The sequence below is a fragment of the Pinus tabuliformis genome, chromosome 3_1 (assembly GCF_031772625.1).
Source record: "Pinus tabuliformis cultivar Carrire ecotype Pingquan chromosome 3_1, CPIR1, whole genome shotgun sequence".
In the NCBI taxonomy this organism is placed as follows: Eukaryota; Viridiplantae; Streptophyta; class Pinopsida; order Pinales; family Pinaceae; genus Pinus; species Pinus tabuliformis.
Genome location: NC_142301.1, coordinates 232,799,350 through 232,814,406, shown reverse-complemented (window position 1 = coordinate 232,814,406; position 15,057 = coordinate 232,799,350). Strand labels below are relative to the sequence as shown.

General features: G+C 40.4%; 1 protein-coding gene across 3 annotated transcripts in view; it reads left to right on the top strand.

Moving 5' to 3' along the window:
- LOC149186656 (methyltransferase) overlaps nt 1-15,057 on the top strand; it is a 208,613-nt gene that overhangs the window by 107,508 nt on the left and 86,048 nt on the right. The gene's annotated exons all lie outside the window — the stretch shown is intronic.

The following is a 15,057-nucleotide window of genomic DNA, read 5'->3' as shown; positions in this document are numbered from 1 at the left end:
ATATTAAGATATCAATCCAGTATTTCATATCCTGGTAATCTACAATTAAATTTATTGACTTCTTAAATACAGACAAGTAACTAGATCTTGTTTCATGAAAAGAATGCTATGCAGCTAGAATCATTTCCCAGTATTCCATTGTTCAATGTATCTGTAAAGATTATTGGATCATTATATGTCTATTCTGCATGTTGAGCTAGCTATTGCACTTATTACTTGAGAGAAACTTCTTGTGTAAAATTACTCAAAATGCAATATATCACTTGTTAATCTCCTCAAAATGACCATTAAACTATTTTGAGTGCAATTTATAAAGAAATAAACTATCCTTGACTAGATGGATTAGATTTCATATATTTTTTCTTACATTATCTTATGAAAAAGACGAAGGAACTGACAACATAGATGACTTGTTAATTATATTGTATTTCAGAATTTTGTGAGATTTACAAGTTCTAAAATTGATGGGCTTAAGGAAAACAACCAGTTCCATTGATAGAAAGACATGTTGAGTTTCAGCACATGGTACACAGATCTGCACTAGCAACTAAACCCTAAAACAATTAGGAAACTGAAACTGTGAACACCTCTCAAAACAGCAAAGTCTGAAAACTAAATCTGCATATACACAAACAATCTGAAATTATGAACAGCAAGTATAAATCTGAACTCTCAAACACATCATCTTCTATTAACTGTAAAGAAAAGAATGCGATGCAATAGTTAAACACCCTATCTGCTCACATTCTCAGTGCAGTACCCTGCCACTCCTTTATAGATTAGGACTATGGTTTACAATTGAACTGATCCATCTCTGTGGTCTGCGGAGTATGAAGGTGTATAACCGTAATTGCCTTGGGTAGTGTACCTAGCTTGCATGGATATACTCACACACACAAGTGCTACAAACCCAATATTAACTCTTGCTTCCTGGAATAGAAGGCTATCACATGCGGTGCACCTTCTTTCCTAGAGATAAGCACCTTGCTAAGTGTGGAACGTGCATGCATAAACTTGCGTGGATAATTGCATCCAGCTAAGAAGGAGAAACCTTAATCTAGATGCATGTGCCTGGTCAAAATTGAAATAGCAATGAACTAAGGCTGAACAACACTTTTAAATTAGGAAAACACTAAGGTTGGTGCATGTTTGAGCCCTAGATCATAGAACTGTATATCAACACCAAGTCTTCATAGAAGCTGCCACTAGTGCTTGAGCATTCTCACATATTGAGCTCTCTACTGCACATAAATTGAGGTATGCAGATCTGCTGAATCGTGCCAATGCTAGAGGAGAATTGGCTGTCCAGTAACGTAAGTAAAACTCTAACTCTCCCTCTTTGTGAGTGAGTTGTTCTCCACCGAACCAAGATACTCTAACAGCATCTTGAACCTCAAGGCTCACCTCTGCTAGGGGTTTCAAAAGAACATTGAGCAGCTTTGAGCCTGAAGGAATGTAAACCAAGACTACTGCTCCTTTCTGTAACATAAAATCTCTTTGGTACAAGGAAATGACGTGGCAGACAAAAGCCCTTAATGTCAACTCACGGGGCAACATCTTCAATCTGTAATCATGGTATCACACCCATGTACCTTAAAAAATCTAGCAACAGAAGCATAAATCTCAACAAGGTCAGTTCTGTTGGAAATACTGGGAGGGGGTGTGGGCGGGTGAATTACTATTTCACTTTTTCTTACAATTGAATATCAAACATTAATTGATAACATCACATCAAAGGAACACAAGATGTATATATAAAACAATTTATTTTTATTACAAGGGAAGCTACAACTTTTGGTTTACCAGCTACAACTGGAAGGGATACAACCCCAAGAAATTTACCAGTCACTATTAGAAGGAGCTACAACCCCTAGTTTACCAACATCCACTAGAAGGAGGCGACAACCTCTTGAAGGAAGCTACAACTTCCTTCCCTAGCACCACCCTGCTACCCTATAGAATGTAAAGATAAAATATAACTTCTTGGGCTCCCATACCAGGGACAATGACCCACTTACAACAGTGCTCAATCCTCTTTAACAATTCTCTATCAAGACACTTCCATTGCAACTATGTAATTTAACACTCACTGCTTGCATTCATTTACAATTCCTTTGTCATTGCAACTTTTGTACTTTACTTGATTTCTAAGGCATAAAACAATGTGCGACTGGTCTGCCCTATGACCAGCTTCTATTAGTCTCAAACTTGGTCTAGAACTATACAAGCTCTTACCCCAGAGAAGGAGTTCCAACATGCTCTACATACTCAATCATTTATTGGGTTTGCTCCATGTACCAACTCTGCTAGCCTTGCTCTCACCTTGAACTCTACTCACTATGAAAACAATCAATATAGCTCCTGTTCTTTTTCTCTGTTCCAAACTAAGACACTCTTTGTTCACACGCATGAAGTTAGGGTTTCTGTGTAGCTGTAGTTGCAGGAGGCTGAAATTTTGAGGAGCAGTTGTAGGGCCGAAAATTTTGGGACGAAGTTGTAGTAGGTCAAAGTTTGGAACGTGCCTAGAAGAAGACGTTGCTGGGGGGTTGACTTGGTGCTTGGAAGGATTCTGGGCTTTGTTCTTTGGGTCTTGGAAGTCTCATTGTAGGAAGATTCTATAAGAACAGAAACATTTCTTTCTGAGTTTTCGCCTTGGAGGGTTTTTGACCTGGCTTGGAGCCTATAACTTGTGTACTTTATCTTGTTGTGATCTTCATTGTTTTTGATAATTGCTTGATGAACAAGATCTAATAAAGTAATAAAAGGCCAACACACATCATAAGTAATTATCAAATCAAGGAAAATCTATATAATCTCTAAGTCTCTTGATTTTCCAACATGGTATTAGAGCTAAGGTGCAAGGAGATCACATCTTAGTTGGCATAATGACAAGGGTTATGAAGAAGGGTTTCAAGTTTCTTGGGTATCTCGCTACATCCATCAAGGATTGCATATTGAACATCATCTCCAAGCTAGCAAAGGAAGTGATAGATGGAAGTTTGTTCACTGCCTTATTCCGACACTTTCAAGGACGAGAATGTATGGGTTTTGAAAATGGTGCTTCCAGACATATGCGGGGAGAATGCAGTCAACTTTAGACCTTGTCAAAAGGAACCTCCTCTCACTCAATTGAACTTGGAGACAAGAAGAGCTATCCAGTGAAAGGGATTGGATCTACTTCGTTGGAGCTTGAATTTGGTGGAAGTATTCACCTCAACAATATTCTATATGTTCTAGGTTTGAAGAAAAACTTACTTTCTATTTCTTGTCTAGAGGATAAGGGTGATAGAATTGCTTTTGTTGATGGCAAGGTTTTGGTTTGGGGCAAGGGCTCTAGGATTGATAATTCTAGGGTGATTGGGATTCGGGAGGGGACATTATATAAAATTTTTACACCTCTATCACAAGCCCTAGTCCACTTCGTTGTGAGTCCTTTCGAACTATGGCCTAGAAGGTATGGACACCTTCATTATAATATTTTTCCATCTCTAAGTCAAATGTTCAATGGCATCCCCGAATTGAAGGAAGAGCATGAAGGAACCTGTAAGGGATGTGCCCTAGGAAAGACTGTGAAAAAGCCATTTGCAAGAAGTGATGCTAGATCTAAGGAAGTTTTAGATCTCATACACTCAGATGTATGTGGACCTATCGTTGTAAAATCTCTTGGTGGCCATCAATATTATGTAACCTTCATTGATAATTTCTCAAGGAAGACTTGGTTATACCTTCTCAAGAACATCAACGAGGTATTCGAGAAGTTTCAAGAATTCAAGAAGGAAGTGGGGAATCTAACTGAAAGAAAGATTAAGATTTTGAGATCCGATAATGGTGGAGAATAAACCTTTAAAGAGCTAATAACATTCCGCAAGGAAGCAAGAATTAAGAGGGAGCTATTTGTTCCTTATAATCCTGAACAAAATGGCGTGGCTGAAAGGAAGAACAAAACTATTGAAGAATGTGTCAAGGCCATGCTACATGATCAAGATCTCCTCAATTCCTATGGGGAGAGGCATGTGTGACAACTGTTTACTTGCAGAACCGAAGTCCTCACAAGATTCTCAACAACATAACTCCGGAAGAAGCATTTACAAGAAAGAAGCCAAGTGTGGATCATCTTCGAATATTTGGGTGTCTTGTGTATATACATATACCCAAGGACAAGAGAAAGAAGTTAGATCCTACCAGTTTAAAGGGAATCTTTGTTGGGTATAGTGCTTCATCTAAGGCATACAAAATCTATGTTATGGAGGATCATCGAATTGAAGTAAGCATGGATGTCATCTTTGATGAAAGTATAGCTTACAAGAAATCAAAAGATGTTTCAGTTGACTCTGATGAAGAAGAGATACCTGTCTTTGAGGATATCTCAAGGGACAATGATGGTCAAGATCTGACATCTACTCAAGAAGATGTTGAAGGTCCTAGTGAGCCTGTGCAACAAGTAATTGTTCCATAAAATCGAAAGAGGCCTGCTTGGTTGAGAGATACTCTACAAGAAGCAGAAGGACACACAACTAAGGGGGCCTTTAGAGAAAGTAAAAGACATAAAAGATATTCTGGTTATGCTGCATATATGACAAAGCTCATTGAAGTGGAACCTATGAAGACGCAGCTAAACATCAAGAGTGGAGGAATGCAATGCAGGAAGAATACCAGTCAATCATGAATAACGATGTCTGGGAAATTGTCCCTAGGCCAAGTGACAAATCTATAGTCACTTCAAAATGGATTTACAAAATAAAGCACATTGCGGATGGGAGCATTGATAAATACAAAGCAAGGTTTGTAGCAAGAGGCTTCTCACAAAAAGAAGGTATTGATTACGAAGAAACCTTTGCTTCTACAACTAAATATACAACAATAAGGTTGCTTGTTTCTTTGGCTGCTACTATGGGATGGAACATCAATCAATTGGATGTTAAGACAACATTCTTGAATGGGACTATTGATGAAGAGGTTTACATTGATTAGCCTCGAGGATTTGAAATAAATCAGAGGGAGACTCATGTCGACAGACTAAAGAAAGCTCTATATGGCTTAAAGCAAGCACCTAGAGCTTGGTATGCAAAAGTGGATGCATTGTGAAAATTTCCTTGAAATGCAGCAACTGGAAATTTATTCTTCTAATTGATTAATTATGCAGTGTATTTTGTTCTGCCAAATAACAAATAAATCACACTGCAATTTCTTCACCATAAAAAAATACCGCGGATAATAAAATCTGGAATCTGAGAACTATAGAGCACACAATAAAAATGACACCGTTATTTTTGGACAAATGTCCCTAGAAAAACCCAATGTGGGAAAACTGGTACAACAAATGAGGGTTTTATTATTATTCTTCAACAACGAAATTTCTAAGTACAATCTGGATGCCAAACTGGCAATCCTCTCCAAAGGAATCATTGGCAAAATTGTTAAGGGAATTTTTCCCTTCTCCATAAGCAATTCAACAACAATCTAGCCAATTGAACTAGCTATCCAAGGCCCTTGCAGATGTTGCACAACCTGTAACTCGCACTGCCTAAATCTCCCTCTGTTGAAGACGTCTTGCCCGCGTGTTGCTGCTGGAAGTGATTCTCATTCCCCGACCCTCAAGAAAATTATCCCGACCTCCAAAAACTGAATCAACCTCTCCTCTGGTTGAATCGAATTGCCTTCTTGAGGCACTGCGCAACCTCTTGTGGAATAACTCGACCTGCTCTGACTAACTCTTCTGACACTGGAAACCTCCACCGAAATCTCTACTATTGATCCTCTGCCTTTGCTACTGATCTCTTGGCTTGAATTCTCTTCTCGGCTGAATCTCTGCTTTCTGGGAAATTTGATTTGCCTAGATCATTCAACCACTTGATGTGTCTATCTCCATCTCGGCATCCAACTCTTATAATCTCTTGTTTTTGAAACAACAACCATGATTAGATCCCCTTCAATGATTAAGATCATCTCAAACTCAATCCGCGTGAGTTTCTAGAGCATTCTCACTTTACTCAATTAATTGTTGTTAATTAATCACTTTTCCTAAGTTAGACTTAGGAAATATTTAATTATTGATTAATTAACTTAATTGAGCAGTCCTTAGGTGTTTTCTCCATAATTTTATTTTTTTTATCTTTTATTTATTTATTTTTAATTTTTTAATTTATTTATCTATCTATCTATCTATATATTTATTTGTTTTCTAGGTTTTGGAGATCTTGTGTTTCTTAGCCTCTCTGACTAATGTTGAGACTAGAACACTTGTTCGATGCTACAAAAACTAACACTCCCTCTTAGTGAGAAAGGTGTTCTCTCTTTCATAACATCTTCCCATATGCTGCTAATGTTTGACATATGTGACAACTTGCCACTGCCGACCAAGCTACTGCACATAGTCTGATTCATCTGCTACTCTGTAGCTGAACCATCCTGCATTTGTGTTGTTGCTTACATTGTACTGTACCAACCTGTACTGCTGCCAACACTGCATTGTGTGGCCACTGATCTGATGTTGCTGCAACTACTACAACTAAGTACCAAACTCTGAATCAACTGTCTTTGGATTGACCCTGCATCTGTCTCCCGAGTCTCTGACTGCAACTAGCCTTTGCACTGTCCACTGAGTCTGCCTGCGCCTTGAATGGTTTTGCGCCCCTCAATGACTGACTGCCACTAGCTCTGGAATTGTCCCTTAAGATCTGACTGCGCCATCTTGAACACTGATCCATCTTCTACTAAATACTGTGGGGCCCTGTAGCAAAGGTAATGATCCTTGAGGAAACATTTGTGTGATGTTATCCTTCATGGATTTTGCCCAAATTTTTGCAACTCTGGGAATTAGAGCTCAAGGTCTCCCCACCTCTCTTTTGGATGTATAGTTGCATACAAAGTGAATTCGTCCTCCAACCTGGAAGACCAATTATCGATCTCTGCCTATGAAGTACAAACAATTTAATTATGCAAATTAACATTTGATATATTTATATATTTTATTAGAAAACAATATGAAGAATTACAAAGTGTGAAATTTTCCTTGAAATACAGAAACTAGAAATTATTCTTCTAATTAGTTAATTATTAAGCAGTTTATTTGCTACAACAAACAACGAATAATTCACACTACTATTTTTCACAAATAAAATATGCTTCAAAATTAAAATACTAGAAACTAAGAAATATAGAGTGCACACACAAAAAATATGCACAACTATTTTTGGACAATCATCCCTGGGAAAAACCCAATGTGGGAAAACTGATGCAACAGATGAGGGTTTTATTATTATGCAACACCATACATTCTGAGTACAATTTGGATGCTTAATCTAGTAATCCAATTTGAGAGAAATATTGACAAAAATATCTGAGGGAAATTTACCCCTCTTCACAAGCAATCCGACAAAAATCTGCTTGCTGAAACTGGTCCCCGGAATACCCTTTCGCAGGGTTATGCGCAATGCTTGCGTAGTCCCTTCTATGCACTGCCCGAATCTGCTCCCGAATTAGTTGGTTAGCCTATCGTTGCTTCTGGAAACGTTTCTCCTGCCCTCTGGAAAATATTCCCATCCTCTAGAACCTGAAACGACCTCCTTCTTGTGAAAAAGCGGTGACCCAATTCCTACTGCAACAAACTGATGATATTTCTCCTATTTGTTAAAATCCTTTAAACAAATTACTTGCATTTTTCTACAACAAATATCGAAATACATACACTGTAGCCTACACAAAATAAATATTGCGGAAACTAAATACTGCATAGGAGAGAAATAAGCACACACACATATACACAGTTGTTTTTGAACAATGTCCCTAGAAAAACTCAACTTGGGAAAACTGGTGTAGTAGTTGAGGGTTTTATTATTATGCAGTAGTTTCCGAGTACAAATTGTTAGATGCCCAAACTGGCAATCTGATACAGAGAATAAACTGGCAAAAGAGTTAGTGAGAAAAATCTTACACTGTTTCTAGAGATCCGACACTGATTAGGCTCTGGAAGGCTAGCCCCACGCTGCCTCTGCGTAGCCTCTGCATCATAGTTTTAAAATTCGGCCGATTCAAAACGGAAACGGCCGAGTTGATCCGTTTCATTGCCCAGAAATGTGACTCGGTGGAGGAAACGGTTCAGTAGGCCGAGTCAGCCATGACTCGGCCGAGTCATGGCTGACTCGGCCAACTCGGCCGTTTCCGTATTGACTCGGCCGAGTCATAACCAGTGGCCTGTAATCCCATCAAAACAACGATTTGACATTTTTTTAATGAAATTTTGAAGTGTTTGCTGATTGGTTTGGACTCCAATGTGTTTTATGAATTAGTTAAATGTTATTTGGAGTCCATTTCCCCCTCCCAAACCCTATTTAACACACTCAAATGCTGTCTACTATTGATATGCTATTCAAATTTCATGGTAATGTTAAATTCTTAAAGTAAAAGTGACATTCTCTTTAATCTTCATTTTCATCCTTTTACTTAAATTTTTAACATTACCATGAAATGACTCAGGATGTTTGAGAGTGGTTTCGGCCTCATTGGATTTCATATGGAGAAAGTAGAATTTTAGATTTCATTCAAAATCCAGCAGACTTATCAGTTTTTCAGGATTTCAGGATTGGAGGATTGCAATGTTTCCATCGAATTTGGTCATGTATTAGGGTATGGAACTCGTATTTAATCAAGAGCACCAATCCCTCTATGTACCTTGATGTTAGTGACATTGGTTGTCGAACTCCTCTGGGATTCGCTCCCAAACCAAGAGCTTCTGAAAATGTCGCTCTCGCTCCCCACTTTCGCTCCTGCTCCCAAGTAACACTGAGCCAGATGATGTTGGCAACTCTAGCAGTAGCCAGGGCCCAGTAGTACTGGTCACAAACTTTTGTTGTAGAGGCCATTTATAGCCTCCTTGGTTATGTGTTTTTGTTTTGATCTTTATATCATCATCGTGTATGTATTGGACAATGCACTGGGTGCCATTTTGATATAATGGATATATTCATGAGCCTACTTTGATCATATGTTGTCTTCTATTTATATTCTAGTGCTGTGTGTTTGGAAACATGAATGAAAATCTTTAAAATTATGTGTTTTTATAAAAAATAAATATTTAATATATTTTTTACAACGACCGAGTCATTGAAATCGAGCCGGCCGAGTCGATACCGAATCGGAGTCGGAGTCGGAGTCGACCCTCGGCCGAGTCGGAGTCGGAGTCGGAGTTTTAAAACATTGCTCTGCATCAGGCTATGCAGATTTGCGTCATAATCTCTGGGCTTTCCGTCACCTCCTCCTCTGATCTCCTGCTCGACCCTCTGGCCTTCCGGTCTCACACTCCGACTTCTGGCACTAGATCTTGACTCTCCCAGCTGAATTTCAAACTCCCTTTGAAACTTTGCACTGCCTCTCTGAACCTCTCTATGCCTTCTCTTCCCTATACTCTCCGGATCTGGAAACCTCTCCTCCATACTACTATCTTTGCCCCTCACTGTAAGAAGATCACCCAATCTCTCTCCAGCAACTTAGCGCTGCTACTCTTGAGAAATTCGAGCTCTAGATCTCACTATCTTGGTATGTTCTCCAAGTGCCCATCAAGCTCCTTATAATCCCTCGTTGGAGCTCCAACGACCAATATTAAATCATAATCAAAGGCTAAGATTAACTGGGAGTTGATCCTCGTCTTCTTCTAGAAGATTCATACCAGATTTAATTAATACCCTTTGATTTCCTAAGTTTAGACTTAGGGAACCATTTAAAAAAGGTAATTATTTTAATTAAATCATCTCTAGGTGGAATTTTCCCAAACGATTTTTGGGTATTGGAGAATGCATGTGTCTTAGCCTCTCTGCAAAATCTCAAGGCTAGAGCACATTCGATGCTACATAAATCAACACTCCCTCTTAGCAAGGAATGTGCTCTAGTACTGCAACCCATTGAAGCAACACTCTATCTTTGCACCATCTTTTGCTGCGTTGCTGATGTCTGACTACTGCTGCCCACCAAACACTGCACAACTCTGATTTCAGCATTCGTGCTGTTGCTGGCCCTGCTGAACTGCTGCCAACACTGCATCTGCATTGCAACCTTCTCCATCTGCTGCTGTTGCAACTGCAACAACTGCAACGGAAAAGCATCCAAAACATTGAACCAACTGTGGTCAGGGTGATGCATCTGTCACCCGAGTTCTGACTGCTGCTAGCCTTTGTGTTGTCACTGAAGCTTCTATGCTACTGCTGACTATGCCAACTCTGCTCTGCGCTGCTCAATCTCTGACCGGCTACTAGCTACTGCATTTGTTACTCTGGCACCTGACTACACCAACTTCCACTGAATCATCTTGCTACTGCATGTCTTGGGCTCCCGTAGCAAGGCACTGATTCATGAGGTGGACCTCCTCAAGAATCATGCCCATGCTGTAGCTCTCTAGGGCTACAATTCCAAATCACCCCATCACACCCCTAGAGGCATCTCGACGATCATGGGAATCTCTTCCTCCAATTTGGAGGACAACCTGTCGATATCAGCGGATGAAACTTGTTGATCCTGCTTCTCCTCTTTGTCCTTCTTTCTGAGAGGACACTAAGTGCTGTAGTGGACCAACTCACCACACCTGAAGCACTTGATCTTCAAAATATCCTTCTTTCTTCTGCACTGCTCTTGTTGCCCCTTTAATGCAAGGGCGATGTCCTCCTCTTTCTTTACTTGTTTCGTCTCACTGTTGCTACTGCCACTGATGGTGGCCTTCGCCAAATCACGCCTCATTTCCTGCTGCTGCAGATCAACCCACACACGTTCCCAATCCAACAGTTTTTCTCTGCCAGGATACTTTGGACGAAAACTTGCCAATCTTCAGAAACGTTGTTCAACACTAATCAAACAAACTTTGTAGGCTGGGGCGTTGATCCTACTGAAGCCAGCTGATCCCGGACAACCTGAAGCCTAGTGAGGAAGGGGTCTACATGCTCCCCTTTCTGCATCCTCGTGCATCTCAACTTCTCTTCCAAGTACATCTTCCACTGCTCGGAAGATCCTTCATATAGTATAGCTAATGCTTCCCACATCTGCTTGGCAATATCTTTGCCAGTTATGTGAGATACTACATGATCTCGAACCCCATCGAGAATGAATCTCTTAGCTCTCGCCATCTCCTTCTTGTACACTGCTTGAGTGGATTTGCATCGGCGGGTACAACTACCATGGTATCGACATAAGTTTTGAGATCATGCTCATCTAGAAGGCAAGAAATCCTGGCCTTCCAGATCACATAGTTGGAGGCTCTGTCCAACCGATATTGATCTCTCAGCCCAGCTGATGCCATCTCTAAAAAAAAAAAGAAAATTCGAACTACTGCCTCTTCTTCTCTGCGCAACTCCTGCCCAACTATTTACACTCCCTTCTAGAGTGAGAAATCCAGCACACAACTACTGCTGCTCTGCTAGTAAAAATTCGAAATTCTTGGCTAGAATTCCCCTGAGGAAGAAATTCCCTCAGTATGTGCTCTCCTCTCCTTCTGACGCTATTCTGCCAGCAACTGCTGCAAAATAACTGCGTCCCTGATGAAGATTTGCTTTGCAAGGAAAAATACGCTGCTCCCTTCTGCCCCTGGAAAGCTTTGATTTGGAAATCGAATTTCTCTGTCGACTCACTCAGAGAAATTGATCTTTCCTCAAAACTTCACCTCCTTGGCTCAAGGACTGCACTACCTCTGGGGTTTCAAATTGTTGCCAAGGTAGGAATTCAAACCTCCTTCTTCCTTTTTGCTATGAGATCTTTTGCTTACGATATGTTCTCGGTACCATGTGAAAAATCGATGACCCGATTCCTATTGCAACAAACTGATGATATATATCCTATTTGTTAAATTCCTTTAAACAAATTACTTGCAGTTTTCTACAGCAAATATCGAAATACATACACTAGAACCTACACAAAATAAATACCACGGAAACTAAATACTGCACAGGAGAGAAATAAACACACACACATATACACAGTTGTTTTTGGACAATGTCCCCGGAAAAACCCAACTTGGGAAAACCAGTGCAGCAGCTGAGGGTTTTATTATTATGCAGTAGTTTCTGAGTACAAATCATTAGATGTCCAAGTTGGCAATTTGATATAGAGAATAAACTGGCAAAAGAGTTAGTGAGAAAAATCTCACATTGTTTCTGGAGATTCGACACTGATCAGGCTCTGGAAGGCTAGCCCCACGCTGCATTTGCATCACAATCTCTGGGCTCTGCGTCACCTCCTCCTCTGATCTCCTGCTGTCTGGAAATTCGATCCTATGGCTTTCCGATCTCACACCCCGACTTTTGGCACTAGATCTCGACTCTCTTAGCTGAATTTCAAACTCCCTCCGAAGCTCTGCGTTGCCTCTCTGAAGCTTTGCGCTGCCTCTCTGAACCTCTCTATGCCTTCTCTGCCTTGCACTCTTTGGATCTGGAAAACTCTCCTCTGGACTACTATCTTTGCCCCTCACTGCAAGAAGATCACTCTATCTCTCTCCGGCAACTCAGCGCTGCTACTCTTGAGAAATTCGATCTCTAGATTTCACTATCTTGGTTTATTCTCCAAGTGCCCATCAAGCTCTTCCTTATAATCTCTCATTGGAGCTCCATCGACCAAGATGAAATCATAATCAAAGGCTAAGATTAATTGGGAGTTGATCTTGTCTATTTCTAGAAGATTCACACCAGATTTAATTAATACCCTTTAATTAACCAGATTTCCTAAGTTTAGACTTAGGGAACCATTTAAAAAAGTTAATTATTTTAATTAAATCATCTCTAGGTGGAATTTTCCCAAACGATTCTGGGTATTGGAGAATGCATGTGTCTTAGCCTCTCTGCAAAATCTCGAGGCTAGAGCACATCCGATGCTACTGAAATCAACACTTCCTAGCTGAATTGAATTGCCCTCTTGAAGCACTTGCGTAGCCTCTTGTGAAAATAATTTGACCTCCTCTTTTCACTGTTCTGGAATTGGAAATCTGCTCTGGAAATTTGCTACTGATCCCCCTCTTGCTTCTGCTTCCTTTTGGATCAAATAATTTTAGTTGAATGTTGCTCTCTAGAAAATCGATCTGCTAAGGAAACTCGCTTTTGCTGTGTATTTTGGTCCAAACCCATCGACCTCCTCTTATAATCTCTCATTGGCTCACCAATGACCATGATTAAATCCTTATCAACGACTAAGTTCATCTTTGAGTTGATCCATGTGAGTTTCTAGAGAAATCTCACATTTCTCATTTAATTCTTGTTAATTAATCATTTTCCCTAAGACTTGGAAAATATTTAATTACTGGCTAATTAACTTAATTGAGCCATCTCTAGGTGTTTTCTCCTGAAACTTTTTCTGGGTTTTGGAATTATAGTGTTTCTTGGCCTCTTGACCAAAATCGAGACTAGAACTCTTGTCTGATGCTACCCAACCATCAAAAACTAACACTCCCTCTTAGCGAGGAAAGTGTTTTAGACGATCTCATAACATCCTCCCATACACGTTGGTGATGTTTGACAACTGCCAGTGCCTACCAACTACTACGCAAATTTGATTCATCTGCCACTTCGAGTTGAATCAACCTTCATCTGCGCTGCTGCTAACATTGCACTATACTGTCTGTACTGCTGCCAACTCTGCACTATGCTGCAACTGATCTCATGCTACTGCTACTGCTGCAACTATTGCAATTGAGAACCATATTCTAAATCAACTGTATGTTTGTATTGGCTTTACATCTGTCTCCTGAGTCTTTGACTACTACTAACCTCTGCACTGTCCACTGAGTAATTGTCTGCGTTGCAACTCCTCTACACCACCTCAGTATCTCATTGCATGATCCGGATTTAAACAGGAACGCAACAAATTACAAAGACAACCATAAACATAGAGATGCAGCGGAAATAATACTTCATTTCATTAATGTAAAATATTGAAATATGCTTACAAACAGAATTGAAAATAAACCAGCTAGGGCGATGGTAGCTTTATCTCTAAGAAGAGATGTGGCGGCTACATGCCTTTGAATTGTCTTACAATGAGGTTCGAAGGCCTATTTATTGTTGAGAAACAATGGAAAAGCCATAACATCCCAAAACCTAATCCTAGAAGATGAAACGCTAAACTTTGGGCCTCGTTTGGGTAAATTGGTACATCAACTTCTCGGGGTCGTAATTTTGGCATACGAACTCCGTTTGACGCGCACAGTATCTCATTAGAAAGATCTATATGAGAACTACAACTTTCGGAAGAGCAACATTGGTCCATGGACCCTTGTTGCTCCCAATTTTCCCAAAAAACGTCATTTAGGGCTTCAAAACGGCTTCAGAAGTTCAAGACCTGAAAATTGCTAAAAATAGTAAACTGTGCTATAATTAAGGAAACTGAAAAGCTGAAAGAAACAATGGTGGGGGTCCACGTGGACTTGGCAGGTGGCCACCAATATCCACCTGGATCATTCCTCCCCCTTTAGGAAGCAATGGTCCCCATTGCGTTGAGTTCCTCCATGAGATGAGGAAACTTTTGTTGAACTTGGTCCCTAGTGAGCCACTTGCCTTGGTGAAGGAGTTGGTCTGCTTTGACAACTCGATACAATTGGATATTCTGCTGGCGAGTGTGCTTGACCCGTGTGTCCATGATCTGATCAGTTTTAGCTTATTCCATGCGATCTAGATTTAACTCTGTGGGTGTGAGTTGTTCTGCAATGTCGGATGTGTCTAGTAATGGTGGAAAGTATGGTCGAAGGCGGTCCACATTGAACACTGGGTGCAGGCCAAGGAATGGGGGAATGTTGAGCTCAAATGCATTGTCTCCCACAACCTTGGTAATGGTGTAAGGACCATATTGGAGTGGTCTGAGTTTCCGATAGGCTCCGGTAAGGCGTTCCTTTTGCAAATGCAACCAGACTTTGTCGCCCACCTGAAACTTCTGCAGCACCCGATGTTGATCATGTCGCTGCTTGTACTTGGCATTTGAGTTCTCCAGAATGTCATGGACCTACTGGCGAATATGTTGGATGTGCTCAATGAAGCTGTTTGCCTTGTCTGTTTCGGACTGGACATGAGCCGAATCTGTGTGAGTAGCTGCAAATGG